Genomic DNA, 22,195 nt, shown 5'->3' with positions numbered 1-22,195 from the left:
GCCATTGATGAGTAAGATATGCATGTCGTTGGAATGTTCAGACTGTGAAGTGGTGTTTGGTGGTGTAGAGAACGGGATAGGCTATGTTAATCATGTGTGATTTCGGTTTGAGTGTAGGCTTGAATTGGTTAGTTAAACAGAATGCTGTAATGGAATGCAACATTAGGGTAATTCAGTTTAGTCTGGCTGGACACCTTAGATTTGAGGTTGTAAGGAGTCGAGGAGGAACCTCGATAGTTGCGTTGTTGACGGAATTTAAGGCAGAGATGTTATCAGCCAGTCTGGACGGACTATACAGATTTGAAAGGATATGTTGAGAATATGTATATTGGATTTTAGGAGCAAATAGGAAGGAACCAGTTTTAAGGAATAAGACGGTCCCATTGGTCAAAGATGTTTGAGATTATTATAGGACTGAAGGTACCAATTGGAAGAAAGGAATATTGAGACGTCATCACCCCCATCTGTTTGGATAGCAGGTATAGTTGTAAATTTCGAGGATGAAATTTTTATTAGGGGGGAAGAATTGTAACAGTCTGAATTTTCAATCATTTTCCCGGGATTCATGAAATGAATATTTTGGCCAACGCACTTATAGTGAGATCTCACCCGGAAATGCGCATTTACAGGATGCTAACCTTAGGGGTAGGGCTATTACGGGATTGAGTTCGCACGACCAAAGAACTCGACCTGGGTTAGATCTTCGACCATATGGATTGACGAGGGAATGTTTTGAGCCAACCGAGACCGGTCTATTTGATTGATCGTGTTCGAAGGGAACTAGCGACAGACCCTCGCAATTATATGACAACCGAGGTCGTCCCAAGAGAGTGAACTTAAACGTGATTTGACTTAGTGCCGGTCACGGGTCGAGAGCGCGTAATCCCAACGAGCCACCCGTTAGCTAGAGATAAGCTAAAGTTGCGATTGTTCGATTTTAGTCATTTCTTGGAATTCGGGCCCGGGAATCGAGAATTTTGAAAGTGACAATTTTGAGCAGCCGTTGACGTTTTTGGCTTGGCCAACCTTGGGGCCACCCATTTCTACAAAAAAATGAATTTCGGTTCGGGATCGAAAAAATTACGATTTTGCCCCTCGGGACCCAGACGTTGATTCTGAGGCCGTATGAGGTTATTTTTTGAGGCCGATGCCATTTTGGGGTGGCCACGCATGTTTGGAGTGGATACGGTCAAAAATTGGAATTTTGGCTCAGAAGTGAAAAATAATATTATTTTATTCCCAGGACTTTGCAGTCGATTTTCAAGGGCGTAAGAAGCTATTTTCACGATTCCGACGTCATATTATGTTGGCCACACTCATTTGGGGTTAGTACGGGCGAAAATTGGAATTTCGCCCCGGGACCGAAAAATGACGATTTTGCCCCTGGGCCATTTTCAGTTCCAAATTTTGGGAAAATTTTGGGGATAATTATTTAGTTAATTCAGCTCAATTATTGAGGCCAAAGACCAAAATGCCCCTCAATTATTTGGATAAGATCAACCAAGATCATTGGATTAAGGGCGTTTTAGTCAAATCTCCCGGATCGGCGACACATGTCCCCCACCAGCCCACTTTTTTGACCAATATTGACTCTCTCTCTCTCCCCTTCACCTCCTCATTCGGCCACTCCCCCAACCAGAACTCCCCTTCCCCTCTCTCTCCACAATTTCTCTTCGTTGCCGATTCTCCCTTCGCCGATCGTGAGCTCGCTATCTCCGGAGCTGCTGGGCCGGCTGTTCCACCCCCTTGTCCAGCCCATTTGTCCGCCTTTTCAAAGAAAGTGTCTCTCCCAAAAACTACCTAGGACCTCGGGTATTTCTAGGCTCGTTTAGGACCCGATTTAGGCGGTTTTGAGACTGAATAGTGGCTGGTGGTTCGGATGGTTGTAGACTGATTTGGAGACTGAAAATATGAGGTTTGGGAGGTTCGGATAGGGCCGTGATGATACGGAATGATCACGGTTTGAATTCGTGTGATTTGGTGTGATTTTCGAATTTGTGACTACTGTATCCGTCCGGTTTGCTATTTTTGTGGAGAATTTTGGGGGCTGAATTTGAGGAAGTTTTCTTCATGAAAGTTGTTCCCAACATCTTGAAGTATAACAAATTTTAATTTGGGAATTTTTGGAAATCATTTGAGGCCATTCGGAAGTCCATCTTTGGACCGAAATAAAACTGCCCGATTTACTGTTCACTCGACCTTTTGGTCTGTTCGAATTTTTATAAATTTTTCCAGGCCTATTTTAAAAATACTTCCTTCACGAAAATTTTTGGGGACATTTGTGGCTATAACATATAAAAATTTCAAGGCTTTCCAAAATGATTTGGATACTGAATGAGTTGTATTTTGATGGCCTGAGGGGCTGTCCGAGCGAATCGGATTTTGTACGACTTTGAGTGTCAAAACGAGGTGTTTACGGTTTGAACTGGATTTCGAGTTCTGCACGGAAAATGTTCATTGAGATGTTTTGTACAACATATTCAAATTTCATAATTTTTGGAGTTTTTTTACTATTTATTTCAAATGGATTTCTGTCACTATGCAACTGCCCAGTTTGGACCCGATTTTACATATTCTCGGTTTTTCTCTCTCTCGAGAATTATTCGGTGTTATCGTGGCATTTTGACGGGTAGTTTGATGCTTGAATGAGCTCGTATGTGTGATTGTGTGGCTGTGAGGTGTGGTGGCATGATTGCGCATTGAGTTCGCGTGCCAAACTTCAGTGTTTATGTGGTGTTCGCATGATGAGGATGGGTAATTGTGAAAAGTGTGTGCGAGATGTGAATTTGTGTGTGTAACCATGTGTATGTGTGGCCGTGTGGTACGTGTGGAGAGTGTGGAATGAAGGTACGGGTGTGTAGGATTGATGGGAAAAGGTCCGTCCTGAGGCGTGTACGTTTACGCGGGACGATGCCGTCCCTGACGAGGTGACGATGCCCGGCCCGACGGGGTGACGATGCCCGGCCCGACGGGGTGACGATGCCTGACGTGGTCAGAAGATCGTTGGCCTAATGCGTTTTACGCGGGCGCGGTAGAAGGAAAGTGTGTGTAGGATTCCGTCCTGAGGCGTGTTCGTTTACGCGGGACAATGCCGTCCCTGACGAGGTGATGATGCTCGGCCCGATGGGGTGTCGATGCCTGACGAGGTCAGAAGACCGTTGGCCTGATGCGTTTTACGCGGGCGCGGTAGTGGTGAAAAGGTTGAGAATGAGCGGGAATTGGCTGGACGAGTGAGATTAAGAAAGTGACGTGTGGTGTGAGTTAGTGTGCGAGTGTGTTTGTATCGCGTGGTGTGATGCTCGATTATGGGGTAAAAACTGCTAGGCATAGCATGGGACGTGCCCAAGTGGGTTTTGCTCTATAATCGAGACACGCGCCGGCTGTGATGTGTTTCTGTGGCGTATTGGCTGTGTTATTGTCTAACGTGCAAGAACGTGTATGATGGATTTCAGGTATGGTCGTGTGTGGTTGTTAGTTTGATTGATGGTCGTGTGTTATGCGTGTTTTTGTCTGGCGGTACGTGAATGCCTACGTGGGGTTTGGGGTTGTACACTTACTAAGATTCGTCTCACGGTTGTATAACCGCCACTTTCAGACTCCCAGTCGTAAACCCGGGAAGTCCGCCTCTTCTTTTTGGAAGTTCGAGGAACCGCTTTGGGTGCTCAGTGGAGCTGCAGGTGAGTTCCGGACGTTCAAGCCAGAGATTCAGAAGCAGAATGGAAGAGGGCGATCCTTAGGTTTTTCCCTAAGGCATTTTAGGGGTTGTGTAAATCAGGTTGACCCATAGGGAAGTTAAGTTAACCAGACCCTGATATTTTGTTATGACGGTGAGTTCGGAGGTTGGTTTGCTGTATATGTCTGTAATACAATGTTTGCATATTTGGTACCATGTGAATATGTTGTTGTTTGATTGTTATATTGTTCTACCCCGTTGTCGTCATCTTTTTGTCCGGGGTTTTTATTATCCGCTTCCGCATGTGGCTCTGATGTTCGGGTTGGGTCGGCGACGTTCCTGGGACGTCGTAACTATTCGACCGGAGCAGGAGATGTCGCGATCTCGATGGGGGTTCGGGGCGTGACATATATAGTGAGAGAGAGATAAAGTAAGACCGATAAAAAAAAACTGTCTCCTAAGAAGGGTAAATTTTCTTCGAATCACTTAATAGGATAAAGAAGCATGATCTCAGAACAGGAATAGAAACAATGCCGTTGAAAGACACAACACAACGACAATTCTTTGAATTTCTACCTTTTGCCTATTTGATTAGGCAGAAGAATATATCTAGCACATCCCATCCTTCTCTAGTAGGTGGCGGGACCTGGATGAGCAAACTATTTCTGGGAAGAAACGAAAGTAAAATTTGCTGAGGGACAAGGGCGTGAGAGCAGCAAAGGGAGACTCTGAGTTTTTTACCTGATTAGGTAGCAAACCACATCTAGATGTCAAATGCAACTTTATGCAATTTCACCCCATCCTTGACAAATCTCTTCGACTACTTTGTGAGAGACCCCAAATGTCTGGATCATAACAAATGCTTCAAAAAAATTTCTATAAAAAAAGGATGTCAAATAACATGAGTAAACCAATAAATTGAGAGTAGCAATGCAGACAAAATGATAAAAATAAGAACAACTTGATTTTGTTCATTTATGAGAAGACACTTATAAATTGGATAAATTGCTTGATAACTGAGTAGTATTTTTCACATAGTTAACAGTTGAGTGCTTTAGTGGTGTACTCCATGATAATGACATCCTTTTCAGAAAAAACAGCATGCAATCAGGTTAATCAGCATGAAAGTGAACCTGAAAACAGTATCGGCCGTGCTGGGTTGCAATGGCAAGTTATTCTTTTTCAAGAGCTTCATAACTTTCTGCGTGAGGGTAGCATCTTTGTGCTCTTTAGCATAATGCTGCATTTCAATACACCAAGTTAAGAAAAGAAATGTGTAAATAAATCAAAACGAAAGAAAATCACTTCATATAAGTACATATCATCATTACCGATATATGGTTTGTAGAGCCAATTGTACGGGTCAAACCATAGACATTATGCTTCCTCAAGGGCCTTCTTAACTACAATTTTGTCAACCCTTAGTTTCTATCATTAAGGACAACTAAGGGCGCGAATGATAAAATTTCTCTTTTTCAATCCTATTTTTGCCTAGATTTTTTCTATTTCTATTTTCCATATGAGTTTTTGAGCAAAAGTAGCATTTGACAATGATACAAAATTTTTGTTTCTAGAATAGAAATTCGTTTGATAGGTTGTTCTTAAATTTTTGTTCCCGGCGAACGGCGACAGATGGCTGGCGGGCGGGCGGGCGGCGGACGGGGCGAATGGCGGGCAGAGGTGGCGGACGGCGAGGGCGAGTAATAAAAAATAATTATTATTTCTGTTTCTAGTTCAAAAATAGAAAAGTAGAAAATTTCAACTTCTTATTTCTGATACAAACCTATTTCTGGGCTAAAAATTTATTCCGAAAATAGAAAAATGAAATTATTTTACCAAACAGATTTCTATTCCAAATCTGTTTTCGAGAACAAAAAAATAGAAAAACGAGGAAACAGAATGGTTATCATTCGCGCCTTAAATGCGCCATGGTAATTTAAATTCTTAGGCAAAAGAAGGATTAAGAGATATAAATACTTGTTATATTATGTGCTCCCAGTGACAATTGATTGTTGTAATCTCCTGACATGAGACATACTATGGAAGTGCAGTTTGATTTGATTTATTTTGCTTGGAAATAATGAAGAGCCTTATTACTAGAATTAGCTCGAACGGATAACTACTGAAGCTATTAGTTCGTAAAAACACATTTTGCCCAAAGTGAGCAAGTATGCACATGAAAAATAGAGTTGTCATGATTGACACTTTTCACCAATTTAAACGCATTGAAGCATGTCGAGCAATTTAACATGTTACTCCCAAAAGACCGTTTATACACATTTAACAATGTTATATGTACTTTAAATTAAATGTGGTTTCATAAAATTATATATGAAAACCTCTTTCTTGAACATGTTATATGTGTCCTGTTACTTTCATCCATGTGCTTAACAGATGTGTCGTATCTTTGTTGGACATAATTTTGGTTTACATAACATTCGACACAACAAGAATATGACACAAGCACAACTTGCTGCCAGTTGGGTAGTCAAAAGTTCTCGTAAGCAACTCAATACATTCTCCAAGCATGGTAGGCTTTCGGTAATAAGATCATTAAAAAACAGAGATAATACAATAAAATGATTGCCTTGATCATAAGGTTAACAAGTACCAACAATCGAATGCAGAAGAGAAATCAGGTAAAGATATTAGCAAGATACAAAATTGTTGAACTTGGCACAAATATTGTGTCGGTAAAGCTTCCCAAAGTCAAGAGCCCTTGCACGCACATGTGCTTTTGTGACTGCCCGACATAGGGTCGCAGTTTTAAATTCCCATGAATTCGAAGATTTGACAATCGTGTCTTCAACATCAAATATACGAAGCAAACACAATGACGACTATATAAATATGACATCTCTATTCACAAGCAAATTTCCTGACAGCATAATCGTTCCTGATCTATTATATATACTCTTTGCTTTAACTTGACCGCACCAGGTACGCATCCCTCGAATGAGATATTCAGACTTAAAGCCCCCTACTAACAAAGAACCATCGCTCTGGCATCTACAATCCACGTCGAAATTCCTCAGCAGCAAAAAGAAAAGCCTAACAGACAACAAGCACGCTACCTGCGAAACCAAGGGGCTGAGCACTAGAGGAGAAGGAGCTGTGATTCTTAAATTCCACGACTTGGTTGTCATAAGGAGAGACGAATCCAACTGAAGCTGAGATGAATCGGAGGCTTGAAAATGCAGTAGAGTCTGTGAGCTCTCGAGACGGCGTGCATGGGTTCGACGCCATCGAATCACGAGTCGACGAGTTCTCGAGCCTGAAGGTCGTGTTGTTTTTTTTTTTTGGGGCCATATGAAGGTCGTGTTGTTGTTGAGCAAGTTTTTGATACTTTTATAAGCTTTGAGGAATAATACTTCTGATCACTCAATCTATTTATGATAATAAATACTTGAACAAAAACATACATTTTTTATACTAGTAGATATTGCATTGAACTAACATTCTTCTCTCGCCAAAAAAAAAAATTAACATTCTTAATTCTACTCCAAATTCTAGGACATCTTTTTTCTTTTCTTTGTTAATTTTCTTACGTTGCATCACATATTCTTGGTTCATTACCAAGACCATAACTTATCAGTATTTTTACTACACCAGCAATTGCACGTTGAAATTTTCTTTCTCCCTCGAAATCTGAATTTGACTCATCATATTCAGTGCATTACATTTCTTTGGGTTTGAACAAGGTTCGCAACAGACTTGAACTTTAGCATTCTAATTTTCCTAATATGTGCATTAACAAAATCCCTACCCTAAAGAATGGTAACTGGGCCACGCCGGCCCAGAACCAGCACAGACCGGCCCTCTTGGGCCCGAGCCCATGAGGGGCCGTACCAGACCAGGCCCGTTAGCAATAAGGGGCCGTACCAATGCCCGGGCACTGGCCTAGGGTCATTTGTTTTTTAGGAGTGATTGTAGTCTGAACAAAAAAGTGAAGATGGCAACACTAATTTAAGATCTCAATGATGATTTTTCATGAATTTGATTATGAAAGAAATTCCTCGTAGAAAAGGAAAATAAGGGGCAAAACAGGAAGGAGGAGTTATGAACTTTTTCTTGCCATCGAAATGCATCCTCCCTATGTTTTTTTTTATTATCTTTGTGCGCTTCTTTTGACTAAAATCTTGCGGACATCACAAAAGGCACGCTAAAGCATTGGTGGCTCTTCTTCTTTTCCACATTAGCATGACCCCATCTTCTTTTTCTTTGCCTTATTGCATTATACCTTTCCATTATCACATTACTTTTAACAAGATTTTCCCTTGCATTCTCTGGAGCAGTTTTGCCGACGGCTGAGGTCCCCACGAAATAGTTTTATGCTAACAATTATGGATTTTTTTTTTCAATTTTGTTAAAAAAATGTGCATTATTACTCAATAAGCACTTGCTCTCCATCATTTGAAGTTTGACAAATAGTCCTGGTTATTTATGAGTAATGTTAATTAGTATGCTACAATTGATATATTAATTGACATGACCAAATCTCAAATTAACATTTAGCAAGTGAATATATAGATTTATGAAAATAAATACTATACAAGCGTGAAAATCTGGATAGTCCTCATTTTCTTTTAAAAAAATCACTTTTGGAAAAAGTGAGTTTTTCGGATCTCATTAGCCTAATATTCTAGAGAATCTTGACCTTTCCACTTGCTATTAAAAATGTCCCGAACATTCGACTTTATCACGGAGAATATAAGCTTTCAGTTTAATATTAAGAAGTGATGAAATCTTAATTTTCTTTAAAAATGTTCCCACCTTTCAACTTTACCAAAGTTAATTTAGATATTGTAGGAGGATGTCCATAACTTTCTATACTTACGTAAAGCCAAAAACTTGAATTTGGTGTCCCCCCTCAAAATATTCATTGTACCCTTGACATATATTATTCTGAGGTAAAATTGTTGTGTAATGAATGGGCAGAGACGGAAAGCATTGTTTTTATTTCTTCGTTGACCACTATATGCACCAACAGGATTTGAAGATGGACAGAGGAAACAGAATAAACTAATGACAACTCCTCTAAACGTGGAAGTGGAAGTTGTGAATCACAGCTTGCTACTGACTACCCATTACTAACAAGTGATGTATGTAGGTTCTGTATCTTTGGCACCGCGATTGGACAGTTCAATCTGATAAAATCAAGAGGCGACGGCAGTCGCTGTATACCATCATCGAATGAGTCGGGATTAAATGCACTCTCTTAATTTTGGACAGCGAAATTCTGTCAGAAATATAATAGAATAGGCTGCAAAATCAGATTGAAAATGAAAGGAACACCTTATCTATTGTCGTCTCTGAACTGCAATTTGGTCCATCTAAAATGCGTGAGCCAAAAGATCCTCTCTGCAAAAACTAGTCATCTGAGGATTGTTCCCAGAATTCAATTGTTGATGATGCACCTATTCTCTCAGATACACTTACTTTTTGGGGAAAGAAAATAATCATTATCTGAAAGTACAGGAATGATAACATTCAAATCAAAGAACGAGCAGAACTTCAAATGGTTCGGGGACCTTCACAAGAGAACTTCAGATGCTGGTTGCTCGAGACGTGATTACCGCACTTGTCTTGCTTCTCAGCGGAATTTGCTGAAACTAACATGGCAACCTTAATGGCCCACATAGGAGACAGATCTGCAGCTAGTGCATTCAATCTCCAATTCTGTCATACCTTAACAAAGGGTGCCTTCGGTGGTTAGTTCTTCCATATTCACTTTCACCTCCAAGCCTGTGTTTAATAAGGAACTAACCATGGCCGGGATATTGGCTTTGAGAGTAGCAGCCAATGCCTACATGAGCGAAGAAAATTCGAGGTTGTAAAAACTTCGAGATAGTTAAATGCAACATATATACAACTAGCAACAGGAATGATTGGGAAAATATTACCAGAGCAATATATAACTACAAACAAGTAATATTTCTACTTCTACCCAAAGTGATAAGGATATTTAGTCAAAGTAAGTACCTTGCGGTCATCTTCTTTCTTCCGTTTGATAACCTCGACAGGCCACTCGCTGACAAGCTTTTGAAGTTCAACCATAATGCTGGACCTCTTAGCATAGGTAAACTCTGGCATCAATCCAAGGCATTCACTTCATGAGAACTAAGAAGCGACATCTGAACAAACAGAGCCTATGTAGGTGTATTTCCAACTTTATCTACTTCAGGAGCCTAAGATGATCTTTCGAACTCACTATTAGGACCATGGAACTCACTTGTGTAATTTTAACCAAACACTACAGCAAGCACCAAATATGAAACCCAAATCAACCAGTCACCCTCAACGAGAGGATCTGTCACAGTAATTTTATCTGAGCACATTATGGGGGACAATTCAGTATGTCTTCCACTAATTGTTTTATTCCTTAACAGGATATGGAAAATTAAAGGACTAGTTCAAAGGCGGAGGTAATTTAGGATACAAGTCCTTGAGCTAGGAGATCATGCCAGATGGTGAGCATATCAAAATAGCTATAGATGCTCTGAGAAGTGAAGCACCTGATTCAAGACATGAATCACTGTAGCAGCCTCCTCAGGTTTTCCTAAATCCCTGCACAAAACATTGGATATAAAACCATTTAGTTCACCACAAAACAACTAAATGACATTCAGTTAAATTTTAATCTTACACCGGAGTGCTAAAAGCCACAATAAATGCTTCCAAATAGAGAAAAGTACTCGTATCTCCTTTGTGTGTTGACAATGAATATTATCATGCCCATGGGTGCTTCATGTCCTAGGGTGTGAGCCAAAATTTGGTTTATTCAAGCATGAACTCTCACTTTTTTTGGCCATAGACCTCTCAGCTGGTTTACCAAGAACTTTGTACTGATATCTATTGCAACTTTACTGTTTTCCCATGATCAGATTTTCGCATGCAAGAAGACCAAGTGCTTTCAGGGTCTGATATTTGTGATTTCAACAGTCTGTGTGTGCAAACTACCTTCGCACATGAGAACCCACTGCCCACGGTGTGCTGCTTCATGGACTCAGATCTTAACTTCTCAATTTTCCATAGAGATTCAACGTCTCCTAAAAAAGGTCATTTCCGTCAAACCACTAAATAGGATATAGAAGCAAAATCTCATAACAAATAAAGAAACAAAGATGTTGAAAGACACAGTGTAGTGAAAATTCTTTTTATTTCTTATTTCTACCTTTATGTTTACGGAGAGAAAGAAATCATTGTACAGAAGAATATATTCTAGCACATCCTGTCTTTTGTAGTAAGTGGCAGGACCTGGATGAGAAAACTATTTGTGGGAAGAAAAAGAAAATATAAATTGCTGAGGTACAAGGGCTAGAGAGCATCAAAGGGAGACAGAGCGAGTATTTCTCACCTGCTTTTGCAGCAAACTCCATCCAGATATCAAATGCAGCTCTATGCAATTTCACCCCAACCTTGACAAATCTCTTCATATACTTTGTGAGCAACCCTCAATTGTCTGTATCATAACAAATGCTGTAAAATTTTTCCATGGAAAAAAGGATGTCAAATAACATGAGTAAACTATAAGATTGAGAGTAGCAATGCAGACAAAATGATTAAAATAAAAACAAGTCGATTAAGGCCCCGTTTGGTTTAGCTTTGGGAAGGGGCTTTCGGCCGAAAGCCCCTTCCCAAAATGCTGAACCGTTTGGTTCGGCTTTCCGGACTCGGAAAGCAGAAAGCCAGCATTTGGAATGCCATTGGAATGTTGAAAGCCCAAAGCTAGTCCGGACCAGCTTTGGGCTTTCAGCATTTGTGGAATGCTGAAGCTTATTTTTCCTTCCCAAATTGCCCTCACTCAAATTTCAATTTTCCGGTTTTGCCCTGTCACTGTTCATCTTCTTCACCGTGAGGGTGGCCGGCGAGGGTGGCCGGCAAAGGGCCGGCGACGGGCCAGCGAGGTCGCGACCCGGGCGGCGGCCGCGCTGGGGTCGGGCGGCCGCCCAGCGCCGTCGCTGGGTCGGCGGTCGCCTAGAGTCGCGCGACCCGGGCGGCGGTCGCCGGGGTCGCGCGACTCGGGTGACGGTCGCCGAGGGTCGCGCGACCCGGGCGGCGGTCGCCGAGGTCGCGCGACCCGGGCGGCGGTCGCCGGGTCGCGCGACCTCGGGCGGCCGTCGCCGGGGTCGCGCGACCCGGCGGCGTCGCCGGGGTCGCGCGACCCGGGCGACGCCGCCGCTGGGTCGCGCTGACCCCGGCGACTCGCGGCTGAGGTCGCGCGACCCGGGGCGACCGCCGCCCTGGGTCGCGCGACTCCAGGCGACCGCAGACCCGAGGCGACACACTGGGCGATCGCCCGACCCCAGGCGGCCGTCGCCTAGGTCAGGCAACCTCGCCGGCCCCTCGCCGGGCCTTCGCTGGCCAGATCCGCTCTCGTCGGCCACCCTCGCCTGTAACAGTCTGAATTTTCGATCCTTTTCCCGGGATTTAGGAAATGAATTTGATCAATGCACTTATAGTGAGATCTCACCCGGAAATGCGCATTCACGGGATGCTAACCTTAGGGGTAGGGCCGTTACGGAATTGAGTTCGTACGACCAAAGAACTCGACCTGGGTTCGATCTTCGACCATATGGATTGACGAGGGAATGTTTTGAGCCAACCGAGACCGGTCTACTTGATTGATTGTGTCCGAAGGGAACTAGCGATAGACCCTCGCAATTATATGACAACCGAGGTCGTCCCGGGTGGAGTAAACTTAAACGTGATTTGACTTAGTGTCGGTCACGGGTCGAGAGCGCGTAATCCCAATGTCGGTCACGGGTCGAGAGCGCGTAATCCCAATGAGCCACCCGTTAGCAAGAGATAAGCTAAAGTCGCGATTGTTCGATTTTAGTAATTTCTTGGAATTCGGGCCCGGGAATCGAGAATTTTGAAAGTGACAATTTTGGACGGCCGATGACGTTTTTGGCTTGGCCAACCTTGGGGCCACCCATTTCTGCAAAAAAAATGGATTTTGGTCCGGGACCGAAAAAATTACGGTTTTGCCCCTCTGGTCACCGATGGCGATTCTGAAGTCGTTTGAGGTTATTTTTCGAGGCTAGTGTCATTTTGGGGTGGCCACGCATACCAGGAGTGGTTTTGGCCAAAAATTGGAATTTCGACAAAAATTGGAAAAATAATATTCTTTTATTCCCGAGACTTTGACGTGGATTTTCGAGGGCTTGCGCGATGAATTTCGCGATTTTGACGCCATATTATGTTGGCCACGCACATATGGAACACGTATGTGCGAAAATTGGAATTTCAGTTCGGGATCGGAAAATTACGAAAATGCCCCTAGGCCATTTTTAATTAATTCCGAAATTTGGATTAATTTTGGGATTAACCAAGGTGAGTTAGGCTTAACTCAGGTCTGGTCAACCATGGTTAAGAGCAAATGACCATTCTACCCCTAAATTATTGGATTTGATCATATCTTGTCCTTTGGATCAAGGGCAAAATTGTCCAATTGGCTTAGATTGAGACACATGGATTCCACTCACACCATCTTTGACCCATTTGACCAGATAGTCTTCTCTCTCTCTCTCTCTCTCTCTCGTGCAGACCCATTCGGCCATTTTCCCATTTTTTCCTCTTCTTCCTCAACGTTTTCTCTACCGTGGGCACATTTCTGCATTTCCTGGTACTGTTCACGCCGGAACAGTACCAGCCGGAGCTGCCCCCGCCGAGCCAGCACCACCAGCAACCATTTCCACCTCTGTGCAGTCACCACAGGCCCCGGTTTTTGTCCAAAATAGCCTTGTTTCTCTCTTTTTCTCTTTCCCAGTCTGCAAATAGTACTGCCGGAGCTTCGCCGGAGCTCCGATCGCCGTTCCGTCGACACCCAGCCGTCCAGCCTCGCCGTACGTCGCCGTCCAGCCCGTCCGTACAGTGTCCGTACGGTTACTGTTCACCGTCCGTACGGGTCACTGTTCACGCGGGACCGTACGGACGCCGCGGCTATCACCGGCACCTCGCCGGCCACCGTCCCAGACTTGTCCGTACGGTGTCCGTAACTGTTCACCGTGCGTACGGGGTCACATTCACGTCCGTCGTGCCCGCCGCGACGCCGCTCTTCTTCTGCTGCCTTTGTCAGGGCCCGTTCCGGCCCGTTCTGTCTCGCCTTTTTGGGTAAGTGTTTTCCCCAAATGTCATTTAGGACCTCGGGTATTTCTAGACTCGTTTGAAGTTCGGTTTAAGTGATTTTAGGAATCTTTCGTGGTCAGTCTTCGGGACTAAGTTAGGGGTTGAATGTTTGGAGGTTGTGGGCTGATTAGGCGACGAAATTCGAGGTTTAGGAATGCTGAGTTAGGGCGGTGATGTCGAGGATCGATCGGGAATTAAATGGGTGACTAATTGGAAATGTATTGGCTTGATTGGGTTTATCGGATTAATTGTGTAGTTTGCTGTCATTGGCTTGTTCTAGTTTGTGCTTGGGCCGAATGTGATGTGGTGCTTTGCCGTGTGTGTGGCCGTGAGGTGTGGTGGCGTGGACATGTGAATGTGCATTGAGTTCGTTTGCTGAGTGTGGGTGATCATGTGGTGTTCGTGTGACGAGAATGCGTGTTTGTGAAGTGTATGTGAGATGTGCATTTGGTGCGTGGCTATGTATGTGTGGGGCGTGTATGTTTGGCCGTGCGTGTGCTGGTTGTGTGTAAGTGTGGTTTGAGTGGAACGAGGATATAGAAATGTGAGATTGGTTGGAAAGGATCCGTCCTGAGGCGTGTACATTTACGCGGGACGATGCCGTCCCTGACGAGGTGACGATGCCCGGCCTGACGAGGTGTCGATGCCCGACGTGGTCGAAGACCGTTGGCCTGATGCGTTTTACGCGGCGCGGTAGAAGGAAAGTGTGTGTAGGATTCCGTCCCGAGGCGTGTACGTTTACGGGGGACGACGCCCCGTCCCGACGAGGTGACGATGCCCGCCCGACGGGGTGACGATGCCCGACGAGGTCGGAAGACCGTTGGCACGATCGTTTTGCGCGGCGCGGTAGTGGTGGAACGGTTGAGAATGAGTGGGATTTGGCAATACAAGCAAGAGGATTGTGGAAAGTGACGCATGGTGTGAGTAGCGTGCGAGTGTGTTTGTATCGCGCGATGTGATGCTTAATTATGGGGTAGAAACTGCTAGGCACGGTATGGGACGTGCCCAAGTGGTTTCTGTCTTATAATTAAGGCATGCGCGCGTCTATGATGTATTGCTGTGATGTGCTGGCTGTATTATGGTCTAACGTGCAGGAACGTGCATGATGGGTTCCAGGTAGGTTCGTGTGTGATTGTTAGATTGATTGATCGTTGTGTGAGATGCGTGATCTGTCTGGCGGTACGTGAGTGCCTACGTGGGGTTTAGGGTTATACACTTATTGAGATTCGTCTCACGGTTGTATAACCGCCACTTTCAGACCCCCGGCCCTAAACCCGGGAAGTGCGCCTTTTCTTTTTGGAAGTCCGGGGAGCTGCTGTTGGTGCCCAGTGGAGCTGCAGGTGAGTTCCAGAGATTCAAGCCAGAAATTCAGAAGCAGAATGGAAGAGGGCGACCCTTAGGTTTTTTCCCTAGACTGTTTTAGGGGTTGTACAACTTGGGTTATCCGATAGTGAAGTTAAGATAACCAAACCCCTGAACTTTTGTTTAAACGGTGACTGAGGATGTTAGTCTGTATTTATGTCTGTAATATGATGTTTGTATATTTGGTGTTGTATGAATATGTGGTTGCTGGATTGTTCTGTTGTTCTACCCCGTTGTCGTCATTATTTGTCTGGGGTTTTGTTATTCGCTTCCGCATGTGGCTCTGATGTTTGGGTTGGGTCGGCGACGTTTGTAACAGCCCGAATTTCGATGTAATTTCCGGGATCAATGAAACTGATATTATTTCGCATTTCATTTCAGTAAGTCTCACCCAGAGCTGATCACTCTCGGGATGCTAACCAATAGGGTATGGCTAACTAGAAGATGGTACGTGGACCGGGGACCCTATCGCGAAAGGGATACCGATCACGAGAGACGCTGAGGAAATATTTTGGGCCAACGTGGGCCGATCTTAGGAAAGGTAACGGATTTGGTTTGGCCAAGGCCAACGATGTACGATTGGGACGCAGGTGATTCGCAAGACCAAAAGCGCACGTGGTCAACCAATCCGAACTTGAACCTAATGATTGTGACCTCTGGAACTAATGATAATTTCTCATTCTCTCAATGATCGAGACCATCACGATACGAATAGCCTTAGGTCGATACGCGTAACCTCTAAACAGCCACCCGTTAGTGAGAAACTCTGAAATTGAAAGTTTAGCGGGTTTTGTTCACGGAATTGGGCCCGGATTTCGGTATCGATTTTCAAAGGCTTAAGAGACTATTTTTGGGAATCTGACGTCATATTACGCTGGCCACTCACATGTGGAGTTAGTACGAGTAAAAATTGGAATTTCGGTCCGGGGGTGAAAAATTACGATTTTGCCCCCCGGGATGCCAGCGTCGCTTTTCGAGGCCAAATGAGGTTATTTTTCGTGGCCGATGCCATTTTTGGGTGGCCACGCTTACCAGGAGTCATTTTGGACAAAAACTGGAATTTCGACAAAAATTGGAAAAATAATATTATTTTATTCCCGAAACTTTGACGTGGATTTTCGAGGGCTTGCGCGATGAATTTCGCGATTCCGACGCCATATTATGTTGGCCACGCATATATGGAATGCGTATGTGCGAAAATTGGAATTTCGGTTCGGGATCGGAAAAATGACGGTTTTGCCCCTAGGCCATTTTTGATTCCAAATTTTGGGAAAATTTTAAGGAAATTAATTAAATTTGGACTTATCTTAATTATGGCAATAAAGGACCTAAGTGCCCATGAATTATTGGATAAGATCTAATGTGAACCATTGGATGAGGGGTAAAATGGTCACATTGGCTTGATTTTTGACACTTGGCACCCCTAGTCTAGATGTTTGACCAAGATAAACTCTCTCTCTCTCTCTCTCTCCTCTCACCCTCATTCCGGCCGAAACGGCTCCCTCTCCTCCGTAGCTCACTCCCCCTCTTCTTTTTCTCTCTTGATTTTGCCTTGCCTGGAGCTTGCTGTTAGCTACGGAGCACGCCGGCAGACCGCCGTGCCTCGCCGTCGACCCCCTTGGTCCCCCGCCACGACTCGGCCTCGGTTCCGTCCATTTCTCTCTCCCTTTCCCCCTCTTTTTCCCTCTTTTTCTCTCTTTTTCTCAATTTACGTTCGCAACAGCATCACGCCGAGCTTCGCCGGAGTCCGATCGCTGCTCAGTCGACACCCATTGCTCGGCATGTCCATACGTCGCCGTTCAGCCCGATCCGTACAGTGACCCCGTACGATTCTATCGTTCATCGTCCCCCGTACGGTCACTGTTCATCCGCGACCGTACGGCCGTCGCCGCCGTGACCGGCGCCTCGCCGGCCACCGTTTCCCAGTCGTCCGTACAGTGTGTCCCCGTACGGGGGTACTGTCCACGCCGTCCGTACGGGGGTACTGTTCATCATCCGTACACCCGCGCCGCCGTCCGCCGGGAATTCCGCCGCCGGTTTCACTGTTCATCAGTGATCGGCCGCCATTCCCCGTCGTCGTGACCCTTGTTTCGGTGAGTAAAATTCCTAAACCCAGATTAGGACTGATGTTGCGTTTTTCTGGACTGGTTTAGGTGTTATCGGTGCATTTTGGACTGGCTTAGATAATAGCAGTGTGTAATTGAGACTGGGTTGAGAATTGATTGGTAGAAATTTTTATCGGAAAAATTTAGTGGATTAATGAGAATTGTTGGGGAGGATAATGGGGTTTAATGACCAATTTAGGAGTTCGTCGGTGAAATTGCCGGGTATGCCGGGTTGACTGATTGTACGTCAATTGTGCTTAATTGTGGTTGATTTCGTACTGTTATGTCGTATGTGGTGTGGCTAATTTTGTGGAGTGTGATTGGCCATTGTTTGGTTTGCAATGAATTACTAACTTGTGAATCGCACGTTAGGCCACACGGTATTAATTGGACCAATTAAGCACGTGTTGTGACATTGGGTGTCTGAATTATTGGTGCTCGTGGTTCATTGCATTGCATAACATGGACACGCATTGTGTATGCCAAGAGTGAGGCATGTGATGAAATTGTGCGAGAATGCGTGTCTGCCATGAGCATGTGATCACCTAAAATACCCCGAAGCGTTATACGGCTGGTTCGAATAATAATGAGTTGTGTGATCACCTACGGACCTTCGGGTCGATACCGTCCTCATGCACTTTGAAGCGGGACGATGCCCGAGTACGTCCGGAAGGCGACCATCCTCATGCACTTTGAAGCGAGGCTGTTCGCAAGGAGAACAGTGTTGCGCCTCATGCACTTTGAAGCGTGCTGGAGACACCTGGGCGATTGGTTGCTGCGCCTCATGCACTTTGAAGCGGGCTAGACGCACCGGGCCATGAAAAATTGATGACTCGAGTCGTAATAATAATTAATTTGGGCAAGTGTGCCAGTGTGGGCCAGTGGGCCAAAGAAATGTGCATGACATGTCAATGACATTTGCATGCATAAACATGCATTGATTGGCATGCGAGCGTGTGAGACTCGGTGTGTGAGCATGTGATTGACATACGTGTAATTATGCGTGCCACGCATGTGTCGTGATTATTTTATGTGGATCTGCCTAACTTGCAGGGTCAGATAATTGTTTGACTATTGTGGTATTGTGATTTGAATAATTGTTTCCAGTCAGGAGATTGCATGCTAGCCTAGCCTAGGTTTAGGGGTTGAACTCATTGAGATTCGTCTCACGGTTGTGTAAACCGGAACATTTCAGACCCTCGGCCGTGAGGATGGAGAGGCCACCGCCTCTTTTTGGGATCCCGTTGCAGATCCAGCAATATACCAGTACCTACCCCTCGGGAAACGGGGAGGCTTTTGTGAGATATCGATCCGAAGTGACTGTGAATATAGGCGAGTATTATTATCAGAAGCAGGAGTACGTGGCATGGTGCCACCGGGATGCCGCTGGAAATGAGGGAGAGCCCCTCAGGACCTTCGATATCCCAGTCGATAGTATTGGGTTGTTGCAGCCGATTATAGCGGGTGGTGAGGTGATCAATCCAGAGGCCACGCCTGAATGGATGAGGCAGGAGGAGGATATGGACGAAGAGCCCGGGGTATTAGCAGAGGACCCTGAACCGATGGAGGAGGATCAGAATGGCGAACCCGAGGCCATGGAGGAGGACGAAGAGGAGGACGGAGAGGTGGCAGAGCTGGGATCGGATGAGGAAGGGGTTGAGCTTTACCTTGACCCAGAGTTGGAGCTGGACTCCGAGGACGAGCGAGCTCAAGCTATGGATTCGGAGGAGTCAGGGCCCAGCGAGGACGCCTCCGAGGAGTTATCAGATGACCCTACCGAGTCGTCCGATCCTGACTGGGAGCCTTAGGGCCGCCTAGCGTCCTTAGTTAGAAATGAGGGCCGCTACTTTTTGGACTGTCGCCCTCTCCCCTAGTTTAGCCTAACCTCCCTAGCCGTTTATCCCTTTTTGACCAGGTGGCTGCTAATCTTGTGTAGTTTTTGTGTGTTCCTGTAAATGTTGTACAAATGTTTTTTTTTTATATAGTAAAACAAATGTGTAATGACTTTCTATGATGGTATATAATGTATGGCTATCCTCGGCTCATATTGTAGTTGTCTGGGTTTGTTTATTTTATACTTCCGCTTGTGCTTGATCTCTATATGGGCGTGGGTCGGCGACGCTTCCTGGGACGTCGCAGCCAACTTATCGACCGCATGTGGGATGCTCTCGCTTCGTGGGGTACGGGGCGTGACAACGTTCCTGGGACGTCGCATCATTTCGACCGGAGCAGGGGATGTCGCGAGCTCGATGGGGTTCGGGGCGTGACATCGCCGGTGAAGAAGATGAATAGTAATAGGGGCAAAACCGGAATATTAAGAATAAAAATTGCCAAAGCCCTTTGCAAAAAAAAAGTTACCAAACACCACTTAGGCCAAAGTAGCTTCACAAATTTTTTTTTACCAAACACCACTTGCATTTCCCCAAGTGGCTTTCACCTAAAGGTATTTGCATTCCCCTAAGTTGCATTTGAAAAGCCGAACCAAACGGGCCCTAAATCATATAAAAAAACACTTATAAATTGGATAAATTGCTTGATAACTATGTAGTATATTTCATACAATATTTAAGTGCTTTAATGGCGTACTACATGATAATAACATCCTTCTCAGGATAAACAGCACGGAAGTGAACCTGAAAACAATATCGGCTGTGCTGGGTTGCAACGGCAAGTTATTCATCTTCAAAAGCTTCATAACTTCCTGCATGAGGGTAGCATCTTTGTGCTCTTTAGCATATTGCTGCATTTCAATACCATAAGTTAGCAGAAGAAATATGTAAATAAAACAAATGGAAAAAAATAATCACTTGATGTAGATACACATCATCATTACCAATAAATGGTTTGCAGAGCCAATTGTAGGGGTCAATCCGTAGACATTATGCTTCCACAAGGCCTTCTTACCCACAATTTTGTCAACCCTTAGTTTCTATCATGACGTACTAAGGCACCATGCAATTCAAATTCTTAGCCTATATAAGGATTGCTGCAATTAATATAGATTCTAATTATATCATGTACTCCCAGTAACAATTAATTGCTGCAATCTCCTGACATGAGTTATACTATGAAACTACAGTTTTTTTTTTTTTTTTTTTTGTGGTCAACATACTATGGAACTACAGTTTGATTTGATTTAGTTTGCTTAAAAATCATGAAGAGCTTAACTATTAGAATCAGCTCGAACTGATAACTACTGAAGCTATCAGTTCATAAAAACACATATGCACAAAGTGAATGCTCTTTGCTAAGTTTCAACAATGAATACAATTACTTGAAGTGGAGGTGTCATGCAAGAAATCAAAGTCTTAGAGAGCCAGCAATGTGCGGAAAGACCCATTTACAGAATAAGTGTTTGATACAGTTGGATTGAGCTTAATAATGTCCGAGTAATAAACGAGTTAACAAGTTTGTACATGAAAAATAAAGATGTCATGATAGGCCCTTTGACCCTTTAAACACATTGAAGCATGTCAAGCAACTTAACGTGTTACTTACACAAGACACGTTTATACACATTTAACAATTTTATATGTAATTGAATTGAATGTGGTTTCACACATTCACATATGAAAAACTATTTCTTGGATATGTTATATGTGTCGTGTAATTTCCATCCACTTGCTTAATAGATGTGTTGCATCTGTGTAAACAAATTTCTGGTTTACATAATTGATGCAGCAAGGAAAAAAAAACACAAAAGCACAACTTGCTACCAGTGGGGTGGTCAAAAGTTCTCATAAGCGACTGAATTTGTTCTCCAAGCCTGACAGGCTTGAGGTAAAAAGATCATTTGAGAACAGACAACATACAATAAAATGATTGTGCTAATGATAGGGTCCACAAGTAGCAACAATCGAATGCAGAAGAGGAATCAGGTAAAGATATTAGCAAAATACAAAATTTTTGAACTTGGCACACAACTCATGTAGATAAAGCTTACCAAAGTCAAGTGCCCTAGCACGCACGCATCCTTTTGTGACTTCCCGACAAAGGTTGCAGTTAAAATTCTCATGCATTCGAAGATTTGAGAATCTCTGCAATGAAAGGAAAAAACATGTTAATTTATCAACTATTCAATAATTAAAACTTTACTTCTCAAATGGAGCAAGAAGTCAACTGACAAATCTGCGTAGGTTCTGCAAGACATCAAAGAGAAGCTTAGTATCCTCTCTGTTCTTGCAATTTTCAATCATCGACCACGTTCATGCGTTTGGAGCCATTGTTCTTTTCGTATTAACGGATTCAATAATTTTATCATACATCTCCTTCATGGTCTGCGCGTAATATAACAAGAACCAAATATCAGAGAAAGAACTAAACAATTTGTCAAGCCACATATTAGATGGAGAAAAAGGAAATGTTGGATATATTATTAATATAGTCCGAATAATATGTGAACATATTATTCGGACTATATTAATAATATATCCAACAATCTCCTCCTATGTTCACCTTACAGCACAATCCAATACGGTGATCAGTGTAATGTTCAAACAAATATGAATCATCCACATTCAGTCCAAGACAATCAACTTGGATCGATCAAAGAGTTTTAGCACTAAATATTAAACTCAATCATAATTTTCAATCTAAATAAGTGAATCACCCTTATCATGAATCTGTTCTGAGATCAATACATAAAATTAAATATGAAGAGTTTCAAATTCAGTTTAAACTCATCCAAATCCCAATATCCAAAATAAATCTCAGAATCAGTTCACAACCAAACACAATAATGTTCACAAAATAGAGATAGCAAAATGGAAGTCTCAAGTAAATGGACTCCATCAAAATGGGCAATAGCAGGTGACTTGTCAAGTCCCTATATACTCTGAATGATATATTCATTCATCTAGTAGATCATCTTGGTTAGGATCCCACCCAGTAAGCTCTCCTCCATCTCTGCCATCCCCTGTAGAAT

General features: G+C 43.8%; 1 protein-coding gene and 1 pseudogene across 1 annotated transcript in view; both read right to left on the bottom strand.

The window, feature by feature from the left end:
• The window catches only part of LOC115694237 (lipase-like), a 96,929-nt gene that overhangs the window by 20,470 nt on the left and 54,264 nt on the right, over positions 1–22,195 (bottom strand). The gene's annotated exons all lie outside the window — the stretch shown is intronic.
• LOC115694203 (uncharacterized) lies at positions 9,017–21,545 on the bottom strand (annotated as a pseudogene).

The sequence above is a fragment of the Syzygium oleosum genome, unplaced genomic scaffold, assembly GCF_021117445.2.
Source record: "Syzygium oleosum isolate NSW1041296 unplaced genomic scaffold, Sole_v2.1 Sole_v2.06, whole genome shotgun sequence".
Lineage (NCBI taxonomy): Eukaryota > Viridiplantae > Streptophyta > Magnoliopsida > Myrtales > Myrtaceae > Syzygium > Syzygium oleosum.
This window is presented reverse-complemented; position numbering and strand designations above follow the sequence as displayed.